We start from the raw sequence: 13045 nt of genomic DNA, 5'->3' as shown, positions 1-13045 counted from the left end.
ATTTTTGTCACGCCGAGTAAGACGACGACGACGACGACGACGATGAAAATTCATTCCTCTACGACCGATCGCAAATCACTGGCGCGAAGTGAGTTATTATTCTCAATTCCATGTGTGTTCGTACAATTTTAACGACGACGAGCTCGCGTTTTAACACGACGCACTTTATTATCGCGGCTGTCGCGAGTGCACTGGAGCTGCTGGAGCAATTGCTTGAAAAAAAATTCTACAAATAGCTTCGGAAATTATCGATTCCTAAAGTCGTCGATCGTTACGAAATGTTGCAAGAAGATAGATCGTGCAAGGTAATCGAAGAAGACATTTTACCTCCGGCACACTCGGGGTGCAATTCCACAGTGCGCGAATATCGCGGAATGGCGTGGCAACTTATGGTATCCGTTCCGGTAAATACTGATTATTCAGCGAAACAATTCATATTCCACCGTGCGCGGTTTGAAAAATTGCACACATTATGCATCACGCGGCGGTATTTCCGTTCGGCGCGCGATAATTACTTTGTTACACAGAAGGTTTTACATTTGTTTCCTTGTCGTCCCTCCGCGACTGATCTGTTACAGATCAACATTAGTATTAAGTAGCGCTCGTTTATCGCGATTTATACGTTTTATCGACGCATTTGTCTCGGGCTTCCGTGAAAACGGCGGTTCTCGTAAAATCGCCGCGCTTTACGAGCGTTTGCAATCGCGTCTTTACGGAGCGTCGTAAATGACTTCCTTCCGTCGTGATTAACATAATTCTCCGCATCGCGTTATTCGTGTATTAATACAAGAGCGTATTTCGCAGCGCAGGTGCAGGTGCGTGTCCGAAGGAAGGCAAGATTAATGTGCGTCCTCTGCTTGTGAGATTCGCTTTTTCCTTTGCCTTAATCAAATTAAACACCGTTTATCGATCAGATAAACGGTGGCCTGTTTCGACATTACGTGATTCAATTAATTAAGAGGATTCACCAGTACCCAGATTATCCTTCTTATTATCTTCCTGCTGAAATGTTCTTATTAAATATTTCTTTTTCTAAAGACTAAAAAACAAAACAAAAAAGTACAGCCGCCACTTAAACAATTTTCTACTAATGATCATCATTTCCGTTTATCCTTCGAGTGCCTTACGATAATAGCTTAAATTAACATTTTCGACTTTTTTTTTTCAAAGGGAGGTCAATGAGATACATGAATAATACATGGAGAAACAAGTCGGTGCGACAAGCATTGAGATCTGCCCTGCCCACTTTTACTCGCTCCCCATTGATCATATTGATGATTGCATCTATTTTCTCGTGCAAACATCGGTAATATAACAAAGCGACGTTTTCCGATCGGAAGTCCGTGTTTCGCATGCGCATTTCCGATTCTTGGAATCCGCGTTTTATGTCCCTCCGTTGGTCGGAAATAAATAACTCTACTCGCTATAAGGCGATTTTCTAGCGCGCTGGCTAGAACAGCGGGATAAAATGGTTGCGCACTGCACATATCGCGTTCTCTAGGAAGGGATACTAGAAAGACGCGAGTCTGAACCGCGTCGGGCTCCAACTAATACGGTGGAAATTACTGTTCGCCTCATAAATCGATGCGATCCGCAATTTGCATCGGCGAGGCGCATCGCGAAGCCCCCCCATTATTTCTCATGACATTAATATACGACGCATTAAAGTTTCTGCAGGCAGCGTATCGCTCTGACTTGCCGAGGGGTGCGGACCAGAACATTGAAGAATTCGCGCTTTATCGGAACTTAAATTTCTCAAGGGCTCCCAAGGGCTTAAATTGCGCCTATCATAACGCATATTAATCCAGCTTTGTTGGAACGTAGGGTATCTTTTATTTTCGTTACGTAGAAACTGGCTATCCTTTTTCATTTCGATCAGCATCAGAAAATTGAATTCTGTTTTCTTTTACTTTGTTCTTCGTTAAGTGGTAAATCATTAAGTACGTAATATTTATAAATATCGGTTGATGTGATTCTTTAGAGTTGATTGAAAGTGCAGAGCGTGATTATCATTTCCTTACACCTTACACTTTTTTTTTTGCTTCATATTAAATAATTTCAAGTTGATCGAAAGCGCGGTGATAGCGCGTGTTATCATCTTCTTACATATTTCATAACTTTTTGCCCTGCACTAAATTATTCAATATGAAGCGAGGAATTAAAATGTATAAGGAAAATGATAACTACGCGCTATCGTGCTTTTGATCAACTCTGAAAAAATTTCGCCGACACATCACATAAAAAGGTCTCTTATTTATATGTTCTATGTATAATATATAATATACAATATAATAAGAAACGCTGAAGAGCCGTGTTATCTGAAATACAGTCATTAGCAAAAATGGGATGTAATTGCGCATCTCTCGCAGTTGTTAATACGCACGTACTCGCTTATAAGTCGATCTTATCACGTTCACTCCTCGTGCACGATACACGCAGCGTCGCTTGTTTTCTGATAAAACTTAATTTCGTGCTATAAATAATTTCATGCTAATAACAAATTACTAAAGTAAATTGTAATTTCTCTATGCTGCCGCACGGTGCCTCGATCGGTGCGATGAGTTGAACTTTGTATTCCTCTCGCTGAACCGACACTCGCGTGAAGGATTTTGATCGATCGCGACAAACTCGTCGACTTTTATATTTAAGACCTTCTTAAGTACAGTGAAAATTGTAAAAAAACCCATCAGAGCCTACATCAGCTTACACACGTAAGTGAATATAATAGAAAAATCGGACAAATAATTCTCTAATTTTCGTTTCGTGTTTCTTTCGAATGACTACACAGCAAATCTGACAATTTGATGAGCGACGTGATTCTACGTAGTGACGCGATGCATATGACTTTCGGTTTTTCTTTATGTAAGTTTTATATTATTATTGTATTATGTAATAATTTTGACAATCATTGGGCTATTCGGGCGTTACATAGCTAATTTGGCATTTGGATAAAGAAGAACAAACGAATTTGCGTTAATTTCAATTTATATTTTATATTGATAAGGATCCGAATTGAAGGTTTGAGACGTATATTTTATTTGTTTCGTTACATTCGCACGAAAAATCAAGAATTTCTGTGCGTCCGAATAGCTGATGTAGGCTTCTGATGGGCTTTTTTACAATTTTCACTGATTCTTTCGAGCCTCATTATACATATCTTCTTAAGTACAGTCTTAAGATGTCATAAACCGATCACAGAGAGCATTATTGGCGTCTTAAGATGTTAGATCAAAAGATAGTCTTGAAATAAGAGCGGACTATGAAAATCAGCCTTAGGTAAGACACACCGATATCATTCCTCTGTTGGAGGAATGACTTTTTTTCCCTAACTTCCTCAGAGAGAGAGAGTCCTTTCGATCCCTCGCGTTTGCGTATCGCGGACGATCCCAACGAATAGCTCGGCTCCCTCGGGCTCTATTACTTATGCAGTCTACGTTGCCCGGCTTGCAACGCCACGCCGCTTGCACGACCGCTTGCTTACCCTTCGTAACGTGTACTTTATTCCTTCCAGATGCGTCCGCGCCGATAGCTACTGGCGATCCGCTCGTTTAACAGCGTAACAGCGAAGCAGCAGTGAGAGCTAGAGCGTGGTAAATGTGGAGCGAGAGAGAGAGAGAGAGAGAGAGAGAGAGAGAGAAGAGGGTAGAGAGGCAAAAGAAAGGATTAGGACTATTAGAAGGTCCGTCGAGAAGCAGGGGATGCATAGGAATGGAACGCGACGAAAATATACGTCTGCCTTCTACGAGGGTGATGCAAGAAAAGTAAGCAATATATTTGCCGTCAAAATATTATCCCACCAATAATCCGCTCGGCAATTTTTTAAACACCGAACTGTGCGATATATCTTCGATCGAATCTCCGCGCTCTCAACGTAGTCTATTTATTTTTTCCTTTTTTTTTTTTACTTGTTTATCAATCTATCGGTAGTTAGACAAAAATTGCGTAAAATTGTACTTTCTGCGAAAATCTTTGAGGTTTAAAGTGCGAGAGTCACTGAAAAAAAGTAAGCCTGGAAATAATGGATGATAATCAACCCTAAATAATTCCGAAAACTTTGATGAAATAAATTCAAGCAAATGTTATATAATATAATTAAAACTGGACGCTGATTTTACTTTTCTAAAGATTATTTTATTTTTCTAATTGTTATCAAGAAGTTAGTCATTGTATTATTATATCCTTGATAATATTTAATGAATATTATAACAATATAGGCTAAACGGAATTTTGTAATTATTATCAGACTTTTTTCCAGTCGTTTCTCAAAAAATGCGATGTGAGTAAACGGCAGGAATAGATTTGCAAATAAAAAAGAATGACGCATGTTACGATGAATACATAAGACAGAGCAGCAACGACTTTTAAAAGTCGTTATATCCAGGTCGTGATCGATCGTTGATCGAAAGCTTTGTCCTAAATGCCGGTTCCGATAACGTTTTATTGATTCCATCGCTCTCCTTCTCGCGCAACCAGCGGAACACCGAAATATCAACGTGTCGACTTGATTGCCATAATTTGGACCCTGATTTTCATTGGTAATGGATGCGTTGGAGTGCCTAATTTTCTTCTTCTTTTTAAAGAACGTTAAGAATCTATAAAACGTATAATAATAAAAGATAGCCGCGAAAATAGCGAAACGCATTAGAAAAAGGAAGGCCGGAGTAAAACGAGAAATTTACAAATCGCACGTACAAAACAGATAGATGTATTACCATAATTATAGCACGCAGGGATTTGATTAATTTAATTTAATGAAAGCCATACTTTGAAGGTGATTACACTGAAAAAAAAAGATTGGCTGCTGCAGTAAATTAGATGGTAAAATATGGCATAGCATTTTTAATTGCCTGTAGCAGCTAATTTTTGGTTGCAGCAGCCAATCCTTTTTTTCAGTGTATAAATCACAAAATTGAACAAAAGCTCTCAAATGACTGAATTAACCGGACAACATTCAAATCACGTTTAAAGTACCAGTTCTCGTCCGATCACTGAAGTCAAGTAACGTTGAGCACGGTTAGTACTTGGATGGGTGACCGCTTAGGAACACCGTGTGATGTTGTCCTTTAATTTTTTATTTTTTGCTCACGGAAAATTCTATAAAGAAGATGATTATATGTTGAAATATAATTATTAAGAATTAACCGTTGAGCCTGAGAAAAAATTTTGTAATAATTTATGGTAGTCTACTCTCTGAAAATTACCGGTGGTTATTTAACACTATACAGTAATTTATATGATTCTCACTGTCAGTGCTGTAAGAGAGGTACAGCTTTTAAAATAATCATAGATACCGTTACAGTTATTTGAAAACCAATGTAACTAAGTACAGATCTAGATATGCACATTTTAGATATATTTCAATAAAAACGTTCTTCCGTATATAATTATTTTTACTAATATTATAGCAGTAATAACTATAAAAATAGATCTTCCAATCATAATTCTTTTTATCATACAATTATAATCACAAATATCAAATATTTATATCTCAGTGTATCGATTTATCTTCTGGAGATCAATGTCGTGGATTCGAAAAAATTATAAATTAATAATTCATTTTTAACGTAATCCTGTCGAAATGACGTTATCACGAATGTATCTCACACGAATGTACAGGTAACCAAAATCCGATCGCTTCTCTAACAACGTGACAGTTTGAAAAGGAAACGAAATATGCGTCTCTCCCTATCGGAGATAATACGACGAAGGTGCATCGCAGGAATTAGGAGGCGAGTGTATCATTGACACGCGCCTAAAACCGGTTTACTCCGCATTCGCGACGGACACGGCATTCGTTTCGCTCTTCGCCGGCAATGTTTCGCGATAACGAGGCGATTCTTCGTATGGGCGAAATAGAAGCGGCGATTAGAAAGAGGGATTGCCTGCGTTCCCGGCGAAGGCACGATGCGGTGTCTGTTATATCGAGAGAAGCGCGCGAGAGAAGCTAACCGCGCGAAGTCGAAACCGCCAAACGCTCATAAAACGCCAAATCGAATGGCCGGAGGGAATCGTAAAACCTCGACGGGCCCGGTAGCAAGAGATTAAATATAACTTTTTACGATGAGAACTGCGGGAGATCTGAAAGCGAAAGCCCATGGGGATGCTGCGTATCGGGAAGATTTTCGAGAGCGTCGCACTCGTACGAGATGTTCCCTCGCGAGGCAAGAATTGGCGGCGTGTATGAAGAAAAAAAAATTAGTGAAAGAGATGCGATTTCAAAGTTGCAATTCATGCTACAACTTTGTAATCTCATGGGGCGAGAGTATAATAGTCCGTCGTATTATTTACGAGTAGCGATTATTGGACTTCTTCGTGATAAAGTATGCTCTTTCCCATTCGCTCGAGATTGCGACAGGATCCTCGAAGAGGATTCCTAAGAATCTTAACGTCTCTAATCTGCAACGTATCTGTTGAGAATGCAGTTAGGTAACGAGGACATATTATCTCTTAATTTATCTCCCTCGAAGAGAGAGGAAGATAGATAAGCTGATAAGTTCCTTTATTATTAACTATACGGCCGGACGTAAACAGTTCTATCATGATAGCAAAAGTTCTTCACGGCGTCTTAGTTATATAGGCCTATCTATGTAAAACCTAATTGTAAAGCCTTGTGTCCTTAATGATAAAAATAAATATAAATAATAGTTATATTTATAATTTTATACAGCAAAAAGGATTTATGGTTATCCTCGAGAACAATGTTATATACGCTGTATATAGAAATAAAATGTTTATTTTAACTTAAAGACATATAGACTTTCTGAGACATGTGTAAGAATGTTAAAATTAACATTTTTGTGTTAATTTTAACATTGTTTTAAATTAACATTTTATTTTTTACATTTATAGTTTATACATTTATAGTTCTATGTATTACAGTTTTATATATGTATTTATAGTAAGTATATAGTCAATTCGAAAATGACTGTAATTTATAATCGCTTTCGGGGACAATTATATACAATATTCATTTTAGTATAACAAAACTATAAATGTAAATTTATGCACATTATATGTATGTATATAATAATACTTATTATTACGATAGCAATAATAACTATAAAAATGGGGCTCTCAATCATAATAATTTACATGCAATTATAATCACAGATATTAATACTAATATTAACTTCTTAGAATGCGTGGGCACAATTAAGGCTTCAAAATGATCTACCGCACTTTCGTGAGTGAAACAATGGTGAATAATATACTGGCCTGAATAATATAAAAATTGCGTTTTAATTAACATGAGATGGGGTCAATTACAACTTTATGTAATGTATACAATATTATCTTAAAGCAGAATAATTTGTTTTATCTACGTTGTTCCGCGTGCCTCGTGCATCTTGTAATACAGGCAGCGATAGAATCGAAAGAGATAAGAATCGCTGGTGTTTGGAATTCTTGTTAAATTTCGTTTACGATTCGTGAACATCGCCACATTGCCGGAATACGAGTGCTCTCGTTGTTCGCGGGCTCTTAACGATGATTAATCTCAGCGGAAGCGATACGACAACACGCACGTTATTCGAGACCCGGCGCTATTTCGACACGCGATATACATTTTCGGGATGGAGAAATGGGTGGGCCACAGAGTGCTGCTTGCATCGCGACGATTTACTCGAAAATGACGGACGAAGGAATCTCCCACCCCCATCTTTACTTTTATTCGTGCGAGCGTGCTCAACTTGCGCGCTTTGCAAAGCAGTCGCAGCTGCATCGCGCGCGCCTCTCGTCGTATTTCGGGAAGAGAAACAAGCCGCGCGATCCACAAATTCTCGCACGAGGAGCGCATAAATTTCCGAGTAACCAAACGATTATGCCGCTCGGGTAATCGCCAACAACTTGAATTGCGTATACAGTCTAATCTTGACTCGGTACATTACGCTTTTCAGTACACCTTGGTGGTTGAATTGGTTAAAAGATACCTGTCACAAAATAAAGGAAATTCAGATTCAAATTCTAGCTGGGATTATTTTTTGTAATAAATTTTCTATAATGTTTTTTGAAGATGCTCAATAGTATCAGTATCATTAAATTTCTTGTCAATTTAAGGTATTCCTATTTATTGCAATCATCTTGCATTGCGACGTCAGAATAGAAAAATATAAAAAGAAAATTCTTACAAACTATATTAAAATGTGAATATTTTTAATAAAACAACATTTGCAAGAGATAAACTAGATAGAGCTGTGTAATATACTGAAAACTCTTTTTGTATTCCAACAATCAATAAATAATCATATATTTAAAATTGAATTATGAAACAAACTATACGACAGCTGTCGAATTAAAATAAATATGATTTTATTCTTTTTTTACAATAAAAGAATTTTCGGTGTATATTGTACAAAATATACCTACTCTATCAAATGGAAATATTGTTTTGTTGTGAAATATTTCTATTTTAATATATTTTGAAAGAAATTTCATTATGTATTTTCTCACTTTTGATGTCATCCACTGAAAATTTATTATAAGCAAAGACATAGACTTGGAAAATTTTTCACAGAATTTTTCATATGATTTTTCAGAATTTCTATGTAATTTTATAACTTTCTCACATTTTTTTATACGAATTGGAACATTTCTCAGAAAATCTGCATCTTTTCTTAAAATTTTTTATATATGTTAATTATAAAATATCATAATATTTATAAGATTTCTTGTAAGTGTAATTTCTGAAATGTTATAAGATCTAAAAAATTTAAGAATATTTTTTTTTAATTGTAAGCTGAGAAAGTTCAGAATATTTCAGAATTCGCTTGTATGAAAAATTCTGAAAAATGATGTAAACTTTCCGAATATTTCTGAATATTTCTGAAAAATGTTCCAATTTGTATAAAAATTATGAAAAAAAAACAGGGAGAGCATGAGCAGCATTATTTATCCGTGTGTAAAATTTATCGATTAAAATGAGAGAAGGATAGGACATGAAGACGGCTAGTCTTTTTCTATTCAACTAATCGTCATATGTTATAAAGAAAAGAAGATTGGCTGTGCCTTCTTCGCTTCTTTTCTTTCATTTTTGTTGACCATATTCAATATACTATTAGTTTCGAATGGCGCAGTTGATGCTTTATCTAGTTGTGAGTGATTAGGACATCATATTTAGCCATATAGTTTTGACATTACTCCAATTTCAGTCAAGAACTATTTCAAGATCAACAAATAATTGACGCGCAGTTTGCTTGAACTAGAAATTGCAAATTTTACACAAAAATATTATAAGATATTATAAGATTTTATAAAATATTATAAAATATTATAAGATCAAGATCTGCTTTAGCTTATTTATGTTATTTATACTTTCTTCCAATCTTGAATCAAAATTCGGAAAGTTTTTGCCTAGTAAAAATTCACCGTCCGGTCGCGCGTCATCTCCGCTGCAACTTCTTAATCCTCGTCATTAAATTCGCAATTAGCGTCATGCAATAACGTCGTCAACGTGCTTAAGGTAGTAATTAAGAGATGTCTCCTCTCTCTGCATGCAGTCGTAAAAACGCTTCCCGCCATCGGCGGCAGTTGCTTTAAAAGGACCGCGCTGTGATTCGTAACACGTTGCGACCGTACGTAATACGTTCAGCCATCACCGGATGCGATCGGTCCCGCTACCGGAAGCGATGTGCCTTTCTACCGTTTGTGCACGCGTGTTCGGCGTGCGTTATTTGGCAACTATAGAACGATAAATCCTTTTGCCAATTTATACTTTGTCTTATAACGTCGCTCCTGAATACGCGTCAATTAAAATATTTTTTTTTAATTTATTTCTCTTAGGATAGACCGAGGCGAATCGAATCACAGAGCGAATCGGATCAATGTAAATTTTAAGGCAGCTAATCGTTATTTTTATTTTTTTGGTTTTGTTTCAAACGAGCTGTTTTTCAAACAAAAGATAATAAAATTAACTATAAATCGTCTCGATCTATCCTAGAAGAAATAAATTTTAAAATATATGTGTCCGCTCTGTGATCCGATTTGTCTTGATTTACTTTACTTTTTAAGTATTTCTTGAGGTAAAATCTCACTCACCAAAAGAGTGAAAATACTAACACTATCAAAAGAGTGAAGATACGTATTTGTACTTTTGAATAAGAGTGGTAGATTTTCTTTTTTTTTTTTTAGAGTAAAGGAAAGAAATCTCGCTCTTGGAGTGGATCACATCTAAAAAGAGTGAAAATCTTTAATCTGCCACTCTTATTCAAGAATGCAAATGTTTTCACTCTTCTTCAATAGTGGCAGTATTTTAACTCTTTTGGAGCGAGATTTTTTACTCCAAGAAATTCAGAATAACTTCGATTAAATGCAATATTTTTTTATATAATTTTGATATTCCAAAAATATCGCGAGTCAAGCGGGGCAATTACGGATCAATGAATGTGCGATCTCACGAGTGAACAGGCACTTGCTTATTTCACCGAGAAATGACGTCAAAAAGCATCGCATGACGCGCGCGGTGCGGCGAAAGAACGCAAGTGACACGTGCGAGGAAGTGAACCAAATGCAGCGGTGTAATAATTTTCCTGGTGATCATTAGTGTCACGAAACGACGCAATAATGGTATAATAACTTAGACAGGCTTTTTTTTTTGAGGGTTAATTTTACGCGAGAATCTTGTTTGCGCCCGTCTCCGTGTCTTCGTTAATCGGACCGCCCGGCGCTCAAACACGATGGGCTAATTACAGGTGTCGAGCTAATTAACCGGCGTTGTCACGAGCGCGCTATTTATGCCGTACACGTCGACCAGCCAAGTCCGCCAATGTCCGTCATCGGCCCGTCTAATGGCGAACGAATAACAGTATTTTTCTTGCTTACAGCCCCTGACACCCGCGAAAGGAGAACAGTTATGCGCCTCTCCTATGGCGAGCTTAGCAGGATGCACCGCGAGTGACGGCGACGGGAAAGCCGCGGACGTGGTGTGCATCGAGCGAGAAGCGCGAATGCATCGCCGGCCTGAGTGAGTCGTACATATCTTTGTTGTATATATCTTTATATATATATATGTGATGATCGCAATTGAGTTTTTGATAAAAATATGTAATATATTGTTACATCGATCGAAGCCGAAAGTCACTTATAAGGCTTCTGACTATTTATTACGTAATTTACTGCTTAAATTGATAATGAAAACATATAACAAAAATGTTTGATAAATATATTAAAACAGAAATCTTTTTTTTTTTTTAAAAAGAAAGTTAATTTTTTTATTTTTCTTTTAATTTGACAACTGTCGCATAACTTGCATTATTCGTCGAGAGAAAAACTGTTTTTTGGTATTTATAATTATAATTATTATACATATTACTATAATTATGATTGACTACTATAGTAATATAATAATATAGTAATATATAAATAATAATAATTATGTACAGTTCTATTAACTAATATATATAATTGGTAAATATAATTACAATTATTACAACCATAAAAATGGTTAAAATTACTATTAAAAAATGTAGTTGTTTAAATCATACAATATCTGTAGAATATTGTATGTGATACCTTTTTTATTAATTTGTATTATAAATAATTTCTGTACTATAAAAACATATCCTAGAATATTGCATTTTAATGCGATTCGGGCACGCTAACTTTTTTCTTTACTATAATCCATTGAGAATTTTATATTAATATATTGACAATTTCAGTTACTCTTTCAATCTATCTTATATGTCTTGCATAATAAAATACTTGGCTAATTACATTTATTTCATATCCGTTTTTTATTAAAAAGGATGTATTCATATATCTTTTTTATGCACTTGGCGTATATTTTTTCTTTTTTTAAAAAGGTTTTTTTAGGTAGTAATTATAGTTATAAATATGAAAAAGTTTTTCTCTCGGTGTTTAGTTAAACTCCATTCAATTCTAAACACATACATTTATGATTATTTATTTATTACTAACAAATAAAACACAAAAGAAATATTCAGTATATTTTATAAATCTATTTCGTATCGCAAATATTGTTTTAAAAAATATTTACATTTTAATGCAAATTTGCAAAAATTAAAATACACTTCCAAAGTTTAAAATGTTATAATGTAATATTAGAAATAAAATATAAACTATAATTCTACCGACGATAATTTTTATTTTTATCACAAAAGCGTATAAGAGCAGAACTCTAGGCACGAGTATTATTCTATTTTCCTGGCACAATGTAAGAATTTTTTGACTATATTTTCTCGCTCTTCTTAAAATTTAAGAAGTTAGCAATAAGTAAATAGTAGCTTTGTCAGGAGATTAAATTTTCGAACTTAGATTATCGAGTTAACAAAATTATCTCGTATGAAAACTATTTTGGTATTTGTCATTAATTGATGGAAATTCGACCATTGGTATCGTTCTATATTTTTTCGCATGCAGGCAAGTCTTCGTAAAAAATTAACTTAACGCGTTCGGATACCCGGTAGTGATCAATGAAAACTCGCCTAACTATAATGCCCGGATTACGCAGAGAGTGCCTACAATGGCTGCATTATAGTTATTGCTGTAAGAGTACGGATGCTGATGACAGCATTACCGTGATTGCCAGTTAACATAATGACCATCGCTGACCAGCGCGTCTACTAGTAACGCATACGTACGAACTTTCTGGACACGAGGTCGACGACCCTTGACCTCGTACAAACTAGATACGAGCTGGATATTTCCTGAAAAGGAGAAACAATTGGCAATCGGCGAGTCCCGAACAGGGACTTGATCGCATTGTCAGGGGAATAGAATAATGCTTGTGCCCAGTTCTGTGCCCTCGACGTTCTCGCTGCTGACAGCGATGTGTTGCGCTCGGTTCGAAAGGAAAATTTTTGCTGGATTATGTTTTATATTTTCGGATTTATTACATTATAATACTTTAAATTTCGAATACGCTTTTTAATTCTTGCAATTTTTAATATTGTTTTCACACGCTTATATACGATATTCAATTAAAAATGTTATCGCAATGAACTTTGAAAGAAAAAAAATGGTTGCAATTACTATAATTTAACTATAATTTAAAATCAATTTCAGTGCTAGCTATGTATATATTTGATAGAAT

The sequence above is a fragment of the Trachymyrmex septentrionalis genome, unplaced genomic scaffold (assembly GCF_001594115.1).
Source record: "Trachymyrmex septentrionalis isolate Tsep2-gDNA-1 unplaced genomic scaffold, Tsep1.0 scaffold78, whole genome shotgun sequence".
Lineage (NCBI taxonomy): Eukaryota > Metazoa > Arthropoda > Insecta > Hymenoptera > Formicidae > Trachymyrmex > Trachymyrmex septentrionalis.
Note: the sequence above shows the minus strand (reverse complement) of the source record.